Genomic DNA, 19,101 nt, shown 5'->3' with positions numbered 1-19,101 from the left:
GCTAGGTACAGATCATGTGATCCTTAGTGATCCAGAGGACTCAGAATCAAATACCTCTGCAAACTTACGCTGCATGGCCTCCCTGTTCCTTCAAAGCCTGCAAGAGGACCTTAGGATTTTGGTATCAAGGAGAGGGATCATTACTGGCTGGCAACCCTTCTTGATCCACGTAACAAGGGTAAGGTTGCAGAACTCATCCTGTGTTTGCAGAGAGAGCAGAGGATGAAACCTCTTCAGGAGGCCTTGAAGAAAGGTTTGTGCATCGCATTTCCAGACCCTGGGAGTTTACAATTTCCTGATGCTGGACAATGTGTTGTTGAGGCTTCGTTCAGTCAGAGGAAGAGCAGTGGAGAAGGTGGTCAGCTGACTGATGCCTTTAAACAATTTTTCAGTCCTCAGTGCCAAGGTCTGATCGGTTCAAGCAACTATCACCAGCGTCTGCATTACATGGTGCAGGAATATCTAGGGGCAAGGGCAGACTTGGAAACCTTTCCAACAGGGCATCCACTGAGTTACTGGGTCTTGAGGCTGGACCACTAGCCAGAACTTGCTCAATATGCAATTGAGCTACTGGCCTGTCCTGCATCCAGCGTGATTTCTGAACACACATTCAGTGCTGCTGGAGGGTTTGTAACGGATCAAAGAGTGTGCCTGTCCACAGACTCCGTTGATAGGCTCACATTCATAAAAATGAATCAGTCTTAGATCAGCAGCTATTAAGCACCTGATACTGATGTAACTGATTGAATTTGCTATGCGATGTGGAATCCCTTCGAAGACTGCCTATGCTGACTATTCTATTCCTTTTCAATTTTGATAAAGCTAGCTTCCAACAATATTTTTGGTTTAGGGCACCACCGCCACCACCCAAGGCCCAATTTTTCTGCCCCTGTTTAACGGGGGCATGTAATGTAAAAAAATGTTTATAATATTTCACAGCAGGGCCTGTTCCTGTGCCCAACAAGAGTATCTATGAGGGCCTGGTATGGATTTTGGGGGTGACATCCACTGCATTTTTTTTTGGTATGTTTGGTATTTTTATCTATATTGCCGGGATCCGACAATACATTACAGCCGCGAGCAGTTTTAAATTACATTTTTTCCTTTAGAAATGTAATTTTGCTGTGGCACTGTTATAAACATGGTAAAGATACACTACTTTACAGGCATACTAAGGACACCCCCAGGCAAGATATTTAAAGGAATATTTCATTTTTATTGTTTCACTTTATGCATTATTAAAATCACTGCTCCCAAAAAAACGGCAGTTTTTAAAGCTTTTTTTGCATTGATACTCTGGGGCAGGACCCGGGTCCCCAAACACTTTTTATGGCAATAACTTGCATATAAGCTTTTAAAATTACCACTTTTGTTTTTTCACATTAGTGTCCCATAGACTTTAACGGTGTTCACGTGTTCAAACATATTTTTTGTCTGTTCGCATGTTCTGCTGCGAACCGTGTTCGGCTCATCCCTAGTGGCAAGTGACAATGTGCATCTGGTGGCAGGCAACGGTGGCAAGTGACAAGCTACATCTGGTGGCAGGTGACGGTGGCAAGTGACAATCTGCATCTGGTGGCAGGCGACGGTGGCAAGTGACAATCTGCATCTGATGGCAGGCGACAGTGGCAAGTAACAATCTGCATCTGGTGGCAGGCGACGGTAGCAAGTGACAATCTGCATCTGGTGGCAGGCGACAGTAGCAAGTGACAATCTGCATCTGGTGGCAGGCGACAGTGGCAAGTGACACGCTCAGGGCTCCCACTGATTCTGCATGATAGTGATTTAAACTATTTAATTATATATTATAATGTAGATGGCAGCAGTGTTAATTTTGTCGACTAAAATATAGTAACATAATAATTTAGTTATAATATAACTAAATTAATACTATTTTAGTCGACTAAAATAAGACTAAAACTAAAACAATTCAGATGACTAAGATACGACTAAAACTAAAATGTCATTTTAGTCAAAAGACGAAATTGAAAATTTGACGTCAAAAATAAACAATGCACTACCACTACTATGAATACTTAGGGGACATCGACTAAACTGCTGAAAGAAAAAAAATAACAAAAAGTCTTGTTCGTAATATATTCTGATAATATGTGTAATGACGTTACAGCCAGTAGATGATTACAACATCAAAAACAATAAAAGTTGCCATATTTATCGACGTATAACACGTGCCGGCGTATAACACGCATCCCAAGTTTAGGAGGGAGTTTTAAGGAAAAAAACTTTTAGGAGGGAAGTTTAAGGGAAAAAAAACTTACTTAAATGCCCATCAATGCAGCCTTGTCAGTGTCCATCTGCAGCCCTGTCAGTGTCATTGAAGCCTTCTCAGTACAGCCTTGTCTGTGCAGCCTTGCCCCAGTTCAGCCATGTCAGTGCAGCCTTGTTAATGCAGCCTTCCCCAGTGTCCATTGCAGCCTTGCACCAGTGCAGCCTTGTCAGTGCAGCCTTGCCCCAGTGCAGCCTTGCAGCCATGTCAGTGCAGCCTTCCCTAGTGTCCATTGCAGCCTTGCCCCAGTGTAGTCTTGTCAGTGCAGCCTTGCCCCCGTGCAGCCTTGCCACTGTTCAGCCTTGCACAGATTTAAATATGGCACCGCGGAGGGACTCTGCGGAGCAGAGCGAGCGCCGCCGAGATCGCAAGGACTGGGAGGAGCCGATATACACATAGCTGAGTGTACTCAGCTCCGCTCACAGTCATGCCCAGTCCCGCTCTATGATGGACATAACACAGATCCAATGGCGGGACTGGGCGTGACTGTGAGCGGAGCCGGGAAGAGCCGAGTACATTCGGCTATGTGTATCTCGGCTCCGCCCAGTCCCTGCGATCTCGGCAGCGCTCGCTCTGCTCCACCGAGTCAGTCGGCGCCATATTTAAATCTGTACTCTCGGCTATGTGTATCTCGGCGCGATCGCTCACAGCGGAGATCGGCGGGGATCGGCGTATAACGCGCACCCACGATTTTCCCCTGATTTTAAGGGGAAAAAAGTGCTCGTTATATGCCGATAAATACGGTAATTCCAAAAATTAAGTGTCCATGTGTATCTATTCAAATCTTGTTCCAATAAAATGTTGTACCCAGTGACAGGTAACAATCCGTGTTCCACCAATAAAAAGATTAAAAGTGCTTCTTACCAGATCCCCATGATCTCTATATTATAGGAGATCCTGATACACATGAAGTGAACAAGTATCTGGTGTATAGCCTCATCCAGTATATATTCCGACCTCCGCGATGGATTAAAACAGCCCACAGATCGGGGCGCATGCGCAGAAGCCTGAGAGGAAGGTAATGCCAGCTTAGAGCTCTGCTCCAGTGACGTTTTTGCCGGAGGACTACAGGTCATAGAGGTCCCAAAAGTTTAAAAAACACCAGACACACACTACTCAAAGCCTCAGGTACAGATAGTTATGGTTTTCAGGGGCACTAAATCAAAATTTAAAACCGGCATCAGTAAAGAAGTGCAGCTTCAGCTGTCTTCCAAGATGGCGGCAGCAGTCCCCTCACAGAAAATTACCTCACAAAAGGCTAAACCTTTGAAAGTCAGCCTAAATACTGTGGATGTTAATGGGGAGTCTGACACTGATACTGGAGGTTCACAAACAGCTCCAACCTGGCATATTTAAAAAATTTGAACGTATGTTGCAGAAAGCTCTTAAACAGACTTCAGACCACATAACTGATAAACTGACAAGAGAAATAAGAGAGCTAGGTCTGAGAACTGCTTATGCCGCGTACACACGGGCGGACTTTTCGACCGGACTGGTCCGACACACTTTCCAACGGACTTTCAATGGACTTTTGACGGACTTCCGACTGACTTTTTAACAAACGGACTTGCCTACACACAATCACACCAAAGTCCGACGGATTCGTAAGTGATGACGTACACCGGACTAAAATAAGGAAGTTCATAGCCAGTAGCCAATAGCTGCCCTAGCGTCGGTTTTTGTCCGTCGGACTAGCATACAGACGAGCGGATTTCTGGGTCCGGCGGAGTTACAACGTAAAGATTTGAAGCAAGTTCCAAATCTAAAGTCCGTCAGATTTGCGACTGCAAAAGTCCGCTGAAGGTCCGGTGAAGCCCATACACGATTGGAATGTCCGCCGGATTTGGTCCGTCGGCGTCCGTCGGACCAGTCCGGTCAAAAAGTCCGACTGTGTGCACGCTGCATTAGAGAGCCGTGTTGATGATATTGAATGTCAAACACAGCACTATATTTCTGAATATGTGAATCTTAAAGAAGAGAATGTTATATTACAGTCCTGTTTAGAAGACCAAGAGAATAGGGACCGCCGGGCTAACTTGCGGATTAGGGGAATTCCTGAGACTGTTCTGGATGTACAAGCTACTATCACTGCATTATTTCAGGAATTACAACCTGGTATTCCTGTGGAGAGATTAGAGATGGACAGAGTGCACAGAGCATTAGCTCCACGTAAAACAAATGGCCCTCCTAGGGATATAATTGCTAAGCTGCATTTCTAGCACACAAAAGAGCAATTGCTTGCAGCAGCCAGAGGAAAAGACCCCCTCATCTTCCAGGGTCAAACATATCAGCTTTTTGCAGATTTATCTCCCATTACAGTGGCTAAAAGACGCGCTCTCAAACCCCAATTACAAATACTTCAACATCATCAAATCACTTATCATTGGGGATTCCCTTTCTCCCTCAGATTTACTCATTTAGAAACCAGATATGTCTGTCGCTCTTCAGAGGACTTACAGTCAGCCTTGATTGAAATGGGCCTAGCAGACCGAGCCCCATCTACAGACAAATCTCGCAGAAGATCAGCTTCCAGATCCCCTCAGCAAAATACAGCAGCAGACTCGAACCCATCTACTTCTTCACGCCAGAATTTACATAAGGGGGGGCCACTTTGAAAATCCGACTCCTACTAACGAAGACTCGATGGACTGATTTTCATATATTTTTTTATTTATTTCTCTCTTTCAGGTCTCCAATACCATTCACTGTCTAAACTAGCTTACTTTCTACAATACCATAACTCCAGATTTATGTTTTTTTTTTTTTTTTTTCTTTTGCCTATATTTTTCTCTAATGATTATCTTAATAATTAATAATCATTTAGAAGTTTCTCGGTTTGCTTGAATTATAATGAAAATTGTAATTCAGTTGCTTTTTTTTCCAAAAAATATTTTTTATTATTTTTAAATGGTTTTTTTTTTTTTATTTAAATTCTTAATAAACGGAAATAATGGCCTTTTTTTTTTTTTTGGCCAATATCTCCTATTATCTGGCTATCTTTTATTAATAGCATTTAAAACATTGGTGATTTTTCCTTTATACCCCCCCCCCCCTTTTTTTTTTTTTCATTACATGTTTCTGGTACCAAAGTGATCATTTCACGGTTGGTTGTGTCTTATGCCCCGTACACACGGTCGGACTTTGTTCGGACATTCCGACAACAAAATCCTAGGATTTTTTCCAACGCATGTTGGCTCAAACTTGTCTTGCATACACACGGTCACACAAAGTTGTCGGAAAATCTGATCGTTTTAAACGCGGTGACGTAAAACATGTACGTCGGGACTATAAACGGGGCAGTGGCCAATAGCTTTCATCTCTTTATTCATTCTGAGCATGCGTGGCACTTTGTCCGTCGGATTTGTGTACACACGATCGGAATTACTGATAACGGATTTTGTTGTCGGAAAATTTTATCTCCTGCTCTCCAACTTTGTGTGTCGGAAAATCCGATGGAAAATGTCCGTTGGAGCCCACACATGGTCGGAATTTCCGACAACACGCTCCGATCGGACATTTTCCATCGGAAAATCCGACCGTGTGTACGGGGCATTAGAGTTGCTTAGTTAATAACACATACACTATGGTAATTAATAAGATACTTACTACATAGTTCCTGTAGTTCTCCGGCGAGGTTCGTCCTTTCTGGAATTTCTTGCTGCCCCCTTCGCCACCTTCAGACCCTTGCAATTATTATGCAAGACTCTGAAGATGGATTTGGAGCCTCTTGGAGTCTTTTTATTACTCCTAGGAGATGCTCCCACACCCTAGTGCTTTGTTACTGTTTAACATCAAAGTATTTTCATAACAGGGTTACTCGACAATATATTGATCTTCCTTATTCTGTCTTTTCCTTTTTTCTTTTCTCCCTCAAGGTGGTGACCATGGCTCTAGTTTTAGAACATATTTTTTATGTTAATATAGTCAATTTTGTTTTACTATGGCAGCTATAAACATCCTATCCCTAAACGTATAGGGATTTAATATTCCACACAAACGTACAAAAGCAATGCGGTCTTTTTCAGCCAAGAAGGCTCACATTATATGTTTTCGGGGAACCCACTTCATTGATAAAACTTTCCATAAATTTCTTTCTACCTCATATCCACAATTTTATATGCATCTACTACAAAAAATAAAAATCAATTATTCCGCGCTTAGGAAGAAAAAAGGAACTGCAGCCCCCCCCCCCCCCGACACAGAATATCACCTAGGTGAAATTTAAACACACAAACTTCTATAATGGGGGAATTGGCGCTGTTCAAACAAGTGTACAATAAATATTAAATAATATGTGATGGAAAAAATGAATAAAATAAATGAAAATAGATGAATAGATAGTATGAGAAGCATATAATCTGGGTTAAAATGTACCAAATATTATACTGTACTGTGAAAGTGCAAAGTGCTAAAAATATGTGATCTGGAATATATCAATGGAATATAATATACAAAGAGTTGTTAACAATAAAGAATAAAAATTTGACTATCAGTGGTCTAAAACACCAAATGACATGTTGTAAAAAAAAATCATCTAAAACCACAATAAACCACTGTGAAAAGTAACAAACACACCAAAATAGTGAAAAATACTAGGTGTAAAAGGTGATAATAAAAACTGATGATAAAAATGATAGTAAAATCCAGTGTCCTGAAACAGATTCAATAAAGTCTAAGAAAAACTGTGATATATCAATCCGATAAGAAAATTCTTGTTGTAGTGATATAGCAAGTGCTCCCCATCTTCCGCTGCACCCCCAATCGTGCCCTCACTCACCAGAGCGCCTAACCCCTGCAGGGGTAATAGGCGTGTAGGTTAGGATCCAGCAATGATGTTCCTTGGGATTCAATGATCTTCAGCACGGGTGCTGTTTTCTCCTTTTTCAATATGCCAATGATGTCCTCTCAGTAATCCCCAACGATGAGCATCCATATATTATAGGAAAAAAGGAGCCTCATAGTGTAAATCCAAAAAAAAAAATGTTTATTGTAAAAAACAGTTAAAACCAGAGCTGACAATGCTCCACCGGCTGGCTCAAAGCCGATAACCGCAGCAACAGCGTGGTAGCGGCGTGCGTTCCACAGCCTGCCTACCAGAAACCGGAAATCCAAAGGAAAAAACACAGAGACGAGACGTATGCGTACCACGTAACCACTGCTTACGCGTTTCATCACAAGGACGTCATCTGAGGAGTGGCCATATTGATACACCATACGTCTATATATAGTACAAGAAGACGCCTTGATCTCCAATCAACATCTAGATGTGCAATCACACCCACAAAGCGGATGTGGAAAAAATCCCTGATACTGGAATAAAGAGGTTTGCACCAAGCGCCATCTAGTGAAATATTAAATTAATGTCATAGTTGGTGCCTCCATGTATGCAATTAAATCAACAAATGAACACAAGTAAGTATATATATATATATATATATATATATATATATATATATATATATATATATATAAATATGTAAAAATATATATATATATATGCATAATAAAAACAATAAAAAACATGACAATATATGAAAAGATAAATATCCTCATTAGACCAAAAGAAACAAATAATAAAAAATAAAAAATATAAAAAGAAAAAAAATATAAAAAATGAAAAAATGAAAAAGTATATATATAAAAAAATATAAAATATAAAAATAGAAAATAGCAAAAAATTCCTTTAAATTAATTTTAAATTGGTATGGAAGAAAATAGGTAAAATAAAATAAAGTAAAATAAAAATATTTCATCATTAATATAAAATATGAAAAATAAGTAAAACCAAGGCCATATTCTCATAAATAAATATCTCCTCTGGTAGCCTAAAATGCTATAGGTGGGTATGTATATAGGCTTATTATGTATGAATGTACATATATAAAGGATATATATGTAAAAATGTATAAAAATGTATTGATAAAAGACACATATAGAAAAGAGGGGAGATCTACTACAGTTAAGGGTTTCACCGTTCTATGCCATTTACCCTTCTAACACAACTAAATGATCCAGAGGGTAGATACATACTTCTCACTGGATATATATATCAGATATACAGTAGCTATTACAATCGTATCATATTACGCTCCAAATAAAAATATTGAATCTTTCTTATCCCATCTTTTCCAAGTTGTGGAAACACACAAATTTGGTACTGTAATCCTATGTGGAGATTCAAATGTGACGGTTTTTCCTTTCCTAGATAAATCGCCTTCAGTCCCCATCACCAATTTCAATAAATTAACCCTCCAACATCTACTTACTAAACATGGTTTGGTTGATACATGGCGAGAAATTAATCCCTCTAGTAGACGTTTTACACATTACTCCTATCCACATAAATCTTTTTCACGTATAGACCATATTTTAGTCCCCTATAGCATGACTCCTGAAATTTTATCCTCTAACATTCTCCCCTTTACTTGGACGGACCATTGTGCAACATTCACCACTATTGCTTCCACAATAGGGATGAGCTTCGTGTTCGAGTCGAACCCATGTTCGACTCGAACATCGTGTGTTCGGTCGTTCGCCGAATAACGAAAGATATGGGCCGTTCGCGCCAAATTCGAGTGGCGCATCACGGCCCATAATTCACTGTGGCATCGCAGTGCATTGCTGGCTGATGAGTGGCCAAGCATGCACTATGACCCGCATGCTTGGCCAATCACAGCGCCGTATAAACAGAGAGCCGTAATTGGCCAAAGCCAAGGAGTCTTTGGCCAATTATGGCTCTTGGGGTTTAGTACACACCCCACACTATATAAGGCCACCTGCACTGCAGCCCTGTGTAGTATGTTCCGGCGTTCAGAGAGAGAGAGAGACAGACAGACAGTGTCACTTGATTTAAGTTAGATAGAGTAGGCAGGTCAAGTCAGTTAGCTGTAGTTACAGTGTATTTTGTATATATATGCATCCCAGGTGTTGTATGTATATATACACAGTATAAGTATACACTGTATTCAGTTTAGCTAGATCCTGTTCTTCTCTTCCTAATATACTGACAGGCAGGCAGGTGTTTTTACAGAATGGTAAAGATACCGCGCTAACAAAAACAATAGCAAAAAGCAGCAGCATACAGTGCGATCACACCAAAAATTAAAGAGATAAAGAAAGCTGCGCTAAATTTAGAGTCCATAATAAATGACATCAAGGATAACAAATGTCCATTAGGAGCATAAAACACCACCACAGTGTGCCTATAAATTAATGTGCCCATCCACCGTAGCTGTTAATTCAGCTTACCAGACGGCAAGCTTGAGAAGGCAAGTGGCTTTAGCCCAGCCAAGGCCTTTAAGCTTGCTAACGATCCCGGTGTTCAGATGGTGGGGGGTAAATCTCCAAGGCTCACTCGCGGTATCCACGTATCCACATATTCAAATGGGAAATCCAGGTAGCTGTACTGATCCCCGGATCTCAGGTGATCCCCTTCCCCCTGGGCTCTCACAACTCCTGGTATTTTTACAGTATTTCCAGCTACTGTACTGTGTACCCTGCGCAGTCTCACCTACAGTATAGCTACCTGCAGCCAGGTGCTTGTGTAGGCTCTTTGAAGTATTTCTAGTTACTGTACTATGTACCCTGCACAGTCTCACCTACAGTATAGCTACCTGCAGCCAGGTGCTTGTGTAGGCTCATTGAAGTATTTCCAGCTACTGTACTGTGTACCCTGCATAGTCTCACCTACAGTATAACTACTTGCAGCCAGGTGCTTGTGTAGGCTCTTTGAAATATTTCTAGTTACTGTACTGTGTACCCTGCACAGTTGCACCTACAGTATAGCTACCTAAAGACAAGTGCAGGTTTTATCATACTAATAATACTACAGGCAGGCAGTTGATTCTGCTAGCTGCAGTATAATCGGTATATATATATATATATATATATATATATATATATATACCGTATGTATCTGCGTATAACACGGGCCGGCGTATAACACGCACCCCAAGTTTAGGAGGGAATTTTAAGGAAAAAACTTTTTAAGGAAAAAAACTTACATTTAAATGCCCATCAATGTAGCCTTATCAGTGTCATCTGCAACCTTGTTGTGTCATTTGCAGCCTTGTGTCATTTGCAGCCTTGTGTCATTTGCAGCCTTGTATCATTTGCAGCCTTGCCCACTGACACTGCAGACTTGTCAGTGTCACTGCAGTTTTTAAATATGGCGCCGCCGAGAGACACAGAGCCAGTCCTGTGTCTCTCAGGGGCTCTCGGCTGCTTTCGGCTCCTCTCATAGTGATGTGGGCGGAGCCGAGTGCCGCCGACATTCATACATAGCCGAGTGTACTCGGCTAGGTTTGGCTAGCTCCACTCACAGTCACGCCCAGTCATAGGGTGGGACTGGGCATGACTGTGAGCGGAGCTAGCCGAACCTAGCTGAGTACACTCGGCTATGTATGAATGTCGGCTGCGCTCGCTCCTCCGCTCACAGTCAGCGGGGGATCGGCGGGGATTTTAAGGGGAAAAGAGGGCGTGTTATACGCCGATAAATACGGTACATTCCAGTTTTGTGCAGCTCACTGCAAGCCAATAGTATGTCTGGAAAGCCAACAAGGAGAGGCAGACAGTCACAAGCCAATAAAAGAGGGCAAGCAGGCTCTGTGTCTAGAGGCAACAGTGCTGGTCGTGGACACGGTGCATCCTCATCAGCACGTGGCCGTGGGACACGCTTGGCCTTTTTTTCGGCAGCTGGCCGCGTTGAGCCGCAACATGCGGAAGACTTGGTCGAGTGGATGACCAAGCCGTCCTCATCCTCCTCATCCTCTCTCACCCATACTCAGTGTACTTTGTCTGGCAAAGCAGCTGCCAACGTGGCCTCTTCCCTCGGCTCAATGGCATTAGTGACTCCTTCCCTAGCCCCACCATGTCCTTCTGAGGAGTCCCTCGAACTGTTTGACCACAGTGTTGAGTACATGCTCCAGGAGGATGCCCAGCGTTTTGAAGGCTCCGATGATGGTACTCAGCTAGAGGAAGGCAGTAATGTGAGCTCAGACAGAGGGGGTGCCCAAGAAGGACAGCAATCTGGCAGTCATGTTCCCCCTGCTGCAGCATACTGCCAGGTTTGCTCCAGTAATGAGGAGGGAGGGGATGATGAGGTTTGGGCCTCTTTGGTGTGGGCCTTTTTTGAGACAAGTATATCAGATCACACTGCTGCTATTTGCAACATATGTCTCAAGCGTATCTCACGTTGTCAAAACATCTCCCGCTTGGGCACCACATGCTTGACCAGACATATGTTGACCTGCCATGCAGTTTGTTGGCAAGCATACCTCAAAGACCCACACCAAAGAACAAAGAGGACCTCTCCTTGCTCCTCATCAGCTGGTATCTCCAACCCCACTATACCTTCAGTCCTCTCTGAGACCTACACTGAGAGGAATGAATGTGTAGAATTAGGTGTATCACAGCCAAGTACTTGTGGGCAATCTGCTATCAGCACACCGACGTCAGATTGTACCAGGCAAATTTCCCTGCCCCAGCTGCTGCACTGACGAAAGAAGTTCGCTCCCAGCCATCCACATGCCCAGTGGTTGAATGCTAGCTTGGCAAAATTGCTAGCACTTCAACTGCTACCTTCTCAGTTGGTAGACTCTGCCCCCTTCCGTGAGTTTGTGGATAGTGCAGTTCCTCAGTGGCAGGTTCCCAAACGCCACTTTTTCTCATGGAAGGTGATTCCAGCTCTCTACCGGCATGTGGAAGACAATGTCTTGGCCTTGCTGGACAGGGCGGTAAGCGGTAAGGTGCATATTACCACTGACTCATGGTCCAGCAGGCATGGACCGGGACGTTACCTAAGTCTCACGGCGCATTGGGTGACTCTGCTGGCAGCTGAGAAGGATGCAGGACAAGGTGCAGTAGTGTTGGAGGTTGTTCTGCCACCACACCTCCAAAATGCCACTACTGGTGATTCTGACACACCTCTCTCCTCCACCCCCTCCTCTTCTTCTTCCTCCATGGCCTCTTCCTGTGCTTTGTCCTCAGAACCAGCGGTGCTCTGTAGGCGTTCAAGGGGCTATGCAAGTACGCAGGCCAAAAGATGCCATGCGGTGCTTGAGCTGGTGTGCTTGGGGGACAGGAGCCACACTGGGGCAGAGATTCTGTCAGCTCTGCAGGGGCAGGTTCAGAGGTGGTTGATGCCATGCCAACTTAAGGCAGGAATGGTGGTTTGCGACAATGGCACCAACCTCCTCTCCGCCCTCCAACAGAGACAACTGACCCATGTGCCCTGTTTGGCTCAAGCCCTTAACTTGGTGGTGCAGCGGTTCTTGGGCAGGTACCCGGGTTTATAGGATGTCCTGAGCCAAGCCAGGAAAGTCTGTGTGCATTTCCGCCAGTCATATAATGCCAGTGCTCGGCTAGCAGACCTCCAAAGGGAATTTAACCTGCCAAAGAACTGCCTAATCTGTGACATGCCCACCAGGTGGAACTCAACGTTGGCCATGCTGCAGCGGCTGCACACGCAGCAGAGGGCCATCAATGAGTACCTGTGCGACTATGGCACCAGGACAGGGTCAGTGGAGCTTGTTTTTTTTTTCCCCATGCCAGTGGGCCATGATCAGGGATGCATGCACTGTCCTGTCACCATTTGAGGAGGCCACGAGGATGGTGAGCAGTGACAGTGCATGCATCAGTGACACTGTCCCCCTTGTCCACCTGTTGGAGCACACTTGAGGCAGAACAGAGGCAGGAAGAGGAGGACTTCCTTAGCTCTCAAGACCCCCTTTATCCAGACAGTGTTCCTGCATGCCCGCCGATCACACAGGAAGAGGACGAGCAGGAGGAGGAGGATTGTGTCAGCATGGAGGTGGAGCCTGGCACTCAGCATCAGCAGCAGTCTTTAGGGATCATTTACAGTCCCAAGAAACCCATGGACTTGTACGTGGCTGGGAGGAGGTGGCTGCAGATCATGTCGTCCTTAGTGACCCAGAGGACTCTGGACCGAATGCCTCAGCAAACCTATGCTGCATGGCCTCCCTGATCCTGCAAAGCCTGCGGAAGGATTCTTGTATTCGTGGTATCAAGGAGAGGGATCAATACTGGCTGGCAACCCTCCTTGATCCACATTACAAGGGTAAGGTTGCGGACCTTATCTTGCCATTGCAGAGGGAGCAGAGGATGAAACATCTTCAGGAGGCCTTGCAGAAAGGTCTGTGCAATGCTTTCCCAGAGACTGAGAGGTTACAAACTCCTGTTCCTGGACAACGTGTTGCTGAGGCTTTGGTCAGTCAAAAAAGGAGCGGTGGAGCAGGTGGCCGTCTGACTGATGCGTTCAGACAATTTTTTAGTCCGCAGCCCCAAGGTATGATCGGTTCCAGCAACCATCGTCAGCATCTGTTTTACATGGTGCAGGAATACCTAGGGGCAAGATCTGACTTGGACACCTTTCCCACCAAAAATCCTCTGGGTTACTGGGTCTTGAGGATGGATCACTGGCCAGAACTTGCACAGTATGCAATTGAGCTACTGGCCTGTCCTGCATCCAGCATTCTTTCTGAATGCACATTCAGTGCTGCTGGAGGCTTTGTAACTGATCACAGGGTGCGTCTGTCCACCGACTCGGTCGATCGACTGACCTTCATAAAAATGAATCAGCCTTGGATCATCACCAGCTACCAAGCACCTGCTGCTGATGTAACCGAATATTTTTTTTTTTGAAACGTCAGATCCCTTCAAGACTGCCTATGCTGATGCTGAGTGACTATCCTGTTATGATGAGTAATTATCCTCTTCAATGATCATGCTGATTTCTTGTAAGAACATTTTTTGTTCTGGGCGCTGCCACCAGTGGCTAAGACCCAATTTTTCAGCGCCTGTTTAACAGTGGCGTGTAATTACAATTTTTGATGCAATACTTTGCAGCAGGGCTCATTCCTGCGCTCCAACTAGAGTATCTGTGAGGGGTTGCAGTGTTGTGGCACCAGCACCAGTGCAGAAGGCCCAATTTTTCAGCCCCTGTTTAACAGGTGCATGTAATTACAATTTTTGATCTAATATTTCACAGCAGGGCCTGTTTCTGCACCCACCAAGAGTAACTGTGAGGACTTACAGTGTTGTGGCACCAGCACCACCAACACCACCACCAAAGGCCCAATTTTTATGCCCCTGTTCAACAGGTGCATGTAATTACAATTCTTGATCTAATATTTCACAGCAGGGCCCGTTTCTGCGCCCACCAAGAGTAACTGTGAGGCCTTACAGTGTTGTGGCACCACCAACACCACCACCAAAGGCCCAATTTTTCTGTCCCTGTTCAACAGGGGCATGTAATTACAATTCTTGATCTAATATTTCACAGCAGGGCCCTGTGAGGGCTTACAGTGTTGTGGCAACACCAACACCTAAGGCCCAAAATTCTGAAGAGTATATAGGGCAGGCCCCTACTTTCAAACATCCAACTTACAAACGACTCCTACTTGCAAACGGAAGGAGACAACAGGAAGTGAGATGAAATCTACCCCTAGGAAGAGAAATTCTCTCCTGTAAATCCTTGTTTCACTAAAAACCCCAAATTTTCTAAAATCATTTGTCATTGGGACAGAAAGTGAGGTGAAATCTTCTGAAGAGGAGTACAGACAGCAAAACAAACGTCAAAGGGGTGTTAACCCTTCCCTATGTTTTCCAAAAAGCTTAAAATAGATTTTTTGGCTCGAGCTAAATATGTTAAAAATGTACCAGTTCAAAATTACAAACAGATTCTACTTAACAATAAACCTGCAGTCCCTGTTTTGTTTACACCGCCTGTATACTGCTGTTCAGAGTATATAGAGCCTGGTGGCCCCACACCTTCCTTTTTTTAATTTGGGTTTGGGGTTCCCCTTAATATCCATACAAGATCCAAAGGGCCTGGTAATGGATGGGGGGTTACCCATGCCGTTTGTCTCACTGATTTTCATCCATATTGCCAGGACCCGACATTACATTAAAGCCGCAAGCAGTTTTAAATGACTTTTAGTCCTTTAAAAATGTCATTTTGTGCAGGAACTGTTCTAAGCACGGGAGACACGCACCACTTTACAGGCATACTATAGACACCCCCAGGTATGATATTTAAAGGAATATTTCACTTTTTTTTTTACTTTAAGCATCATTAAAATCACTGCTCCCGAAAAAACGGCCATTTTTAAAACTTTTTTTTGCACTGATATATGTCCCCTGGGGCAGGACCCGGGTCCCCAAACCTTTTTTAGGACAATACCATGCAAATTAGCCTTTAAAATTAGCACTTTTGATTTTGAACGTTCGAGTCCCATAGATGTCAATGGGCTTCTAATGTTCGTGCTAATTTTCGGTCCATTCGCAGGTTCTGGTGCGAACCAAACCGGGGGGGGTGTTCGGCTCATCCCTATTCCACAATACCCAGGTCACCGCTTGGTGTATTGATGAATCTACTTTAACTTATCCTTCCCATCGACTTGAGATCGAAGGAGCGATAAATGACTATCTTTCTTCTAATGATACGGGAGACATTTCTGACCTCACTCTATGGGAAGCACATAAAGCGGTCATTCGGGGCAGATTGATACAGCAGGCAACAAAGCTTAAAAGAGAATGTAAACTTATGTTCGCAAAGTTGGAAGCTACCTTTAATTCTTGTCATAATGCATTTCAATCATCCCCGAATGCCATCAATAATGCTAAACTAGACAAAGCCCATCTAGATTTAGATCTATTTATAACTGATTCAGCAGACAAACTTATACGCAAACGCCAACATATCCAATATCTTAAAGCTAATAAACCTGACACCCCTATGGCAAGAAGTCTGAAATCTATTAATCAAATAAGGACCTCCGTTAGGTTAAAAATGTCCCAAGACGCATACACTAGTAACCCAATTAAAATACTAGAAGTGTTTCGCTCTAAGTTCTTCATTTCAATCTGAGTCATTAACATCTATCATAGTCATGTTACCCAAATCACTTTCTGACTCTACTTCCTGGACTAATTATCGACCCATTTCCCTTCTCAATTTAGACATTAAATTACTAGCCAAGGTCCTTGCGTCCCTGAACAATATTATAGGCCGACTAATACACCATGACCAAACGGGTTTTATACCCAAAAGACAGGCAAGGGATAACATTAGATGAACACTCTTACTGATTCAAGCAGCTAGATTTAGACGTATCCCAACTTGCCTTCTATCTCTAGACATTAGAAAGGCATTTGACTCAGTCACCTGGCCTTATATGCAATATATGCTCCAAAAATGGGGTTTTGGTGAAGACTTCCTGACTTGGATTTCTTCTCTTTATAATAATCCAAGGGCTTATATAAATTACACAGGCTACAAATCAGCCATGCTGGATATTAGACGAGGTACAAGGCAAGGATGCCCCTTATCCCCGCTGCTTTTCGCCCTTCTAATAGAACCTCTAGCTCAATTAATTAGATCCAATCTGGATGTCAAAGGTATTGAATTTGGCAGACACCAACACAAACTTTGTCTTTTTGCAGACGATATACTTATTTTTTTTATCTCATCCCCACATTTCTGCCCCAAATCTTCTCAATTTATTGGATACATTTTCACATATCTCCAGATTATATGTAAATCCCACCAAATCAAATGCGATGAATTTCTCTTTAACATAATCAGACCTTCATCAGGCTCAAAGCTCTTTACCCTTTAATTGGGTCTGTCGCCAATTGCCATATTTAGGAGTGCATCTCACATCCTCACTTACTGACCTTTTCACAGCCAACAATCTAACTCTACTAAAACAAGTTACAGGTTTGATGAAGCAATGGTCATCACTACCATAATCACGGTTAGGACGGATAAATGCTGTAGAAATGTCAATACTGCCGAAGTTTTTATATTTGTATAGAGTAATTCCTGTTTCTTTACCGTCCTACTTCTTATGACTCACATAACGCAAGGTAATGTCCTTTTTTTGGGGTAACATTACACCCCGCATTCCTAAATCCACATAGTATCTTAGTAAATCTTGTGGGCGGTTGGGCCTACCAAACTTCTTCTCTTATTACTATGCTGCACAACTGTCAATATTAACTAAATATCATTCTACTGAAGAAATACCCTTTGTGGGTAGCTATTGAATTGATTGACAGCTACCCCATTTCAGTAGCCAACCTGTTGTGGATTAAGCCAAAAGATAGATCTCATCTTACTAAGCCCATCACAAAACATTCCTTGGCTATCTGGGATAAGTTTGGTAGCTCCCATAAACGCCAATCAATACATAATCCCCTTCTTTCTTTTCTTGGGAATCCAGCTTTTTATCCTGCCTGGAAATTTCTGAAATCTTTTTCTGCATGGACTTCTTCAAATTTGTGTAGATTGTACAAGCTAGTATCTACCGACTCTTTTCAAACATTTCCTATGTTATGTACAAAATTTGGGATCTCAAATAATGAGATACTTCGATATTTACAAATCAAGAATTTCTACATGCCTCTCCTCAGTTCAAGTACCCCACTCAATCAAATGTCTCAATTTGAACGTATTTGTATAAGTGACCCTCATATTAGAGGGGTGATTTCATCTATATATCAAACATTCATTACCACTTCTAATGAGTTGCTTCCATCTTATACTGCTAAATGGGCACAGGATATGGGACAAACTTTGGACAGCAACGACTGGTCTAATATTTGGTTAGCCACCAAATCATCATCTCCTAATAGTTATGCTTTGGAAACTAACTTTAAAGTTTTAGCACGTTGGTATCTAGTACCAGAATAGCAACATTTTCTCCATCTTATCCCAATAATTGTTTTAGAGGATGCCAGGAACCCACTTTCACATATGGTGGCAATGCCCGTTGGTACAAGAATTCTGGAAAAATATATTCACAATGGCTTCTAAAGCTTTAGATACCTATATTGCCCCAGACCCTGCCATTGCACTTTTAAATCTCAAACTGGCTTCACTCACTGAAAAGCAATTCCAATTACTAAATCAAATAATACTGCAGCCAAACAAACCATAGCCAAGGCATGGGAGACCAATAATCTGATTGTGGCGGAAGCCAAACACAGAAAGAACAAAGCTCTCATTTTTGCTAAAATGACAGCTATCGAAGATAATAACTTTAATAAATTCTGTAGGATTTGGCAACCATGGGTTAAACACTTCTTTTCTCCGGAGTTTGACCAGTCGTTGTTGCTACCTTACTAGATTCCTTGTGTTATTAATGCTGTGAGCCAGGTCATCACCTTGAGAGATTTCTCCTCTTTTCCTCCTCTTCTTCTTCTTTTTTTCTTTTATCTCTCCCTCTCTTCTTTTCTGTTCTATTTCTTGTCTTCCTAAGTCATCTTTTATATGAAGGGCAATTTAATGTATCCCTTATTTGATATTCAATAATACTACTATGTTGCCCGTACAGTTTTTTACTCTATTCTTTATCTACTTTTCTTATTTTCCTTTTCTTGTTTACTATATACAGTAAAGGACAACTCTGGGATACCTTAATATTTTACTTACTGTGTTATTCCTCAATTTGCATCAAGTTATGCTCTTCTTCTGAGGATTACAGTTTCACTATTTGTCTTTTTAAAATTGGTTACACTCAGCTAATGTTTAATAATGAGATTGTTACATCTTTATATTATAAACCACATAATCCAAATATTATTTGCAATTACGTTTCCAAAACTAGATAACCATGCCCCCACCCATCCACAGCTTGAGCCCATATGGGGTGGATGGGTGGTCTGGAGGCATGCTCCACAAATTATTTCTATAGACTTTGACCTTATTCTGGATCCTCATATCTATTACCATCCTATATTGTCTCATCGATGCTTAATTTTCTTCTCTACTGCAAGATTAATTATAGTCA

This window comes from Aquarana catesbeiana, linkage group LG01, assembly GCF_042186555.1.
Source record: "Aquarana catesbeiana isolate 2022-GZ linkage group LG01, ASM4218655v1, whole genome shotgun sequence".
Lineage (NCBI taxonomy): Eukaryota > Metazoa > Chordata > Amphibia > Anura > Ranidae > Aquarana > Aquarana catesbeiana.
The sequence above is the reverse complement of the archived record's forward strand: the minus strand, read 5'-3'. Positions refer to the sequence as shown.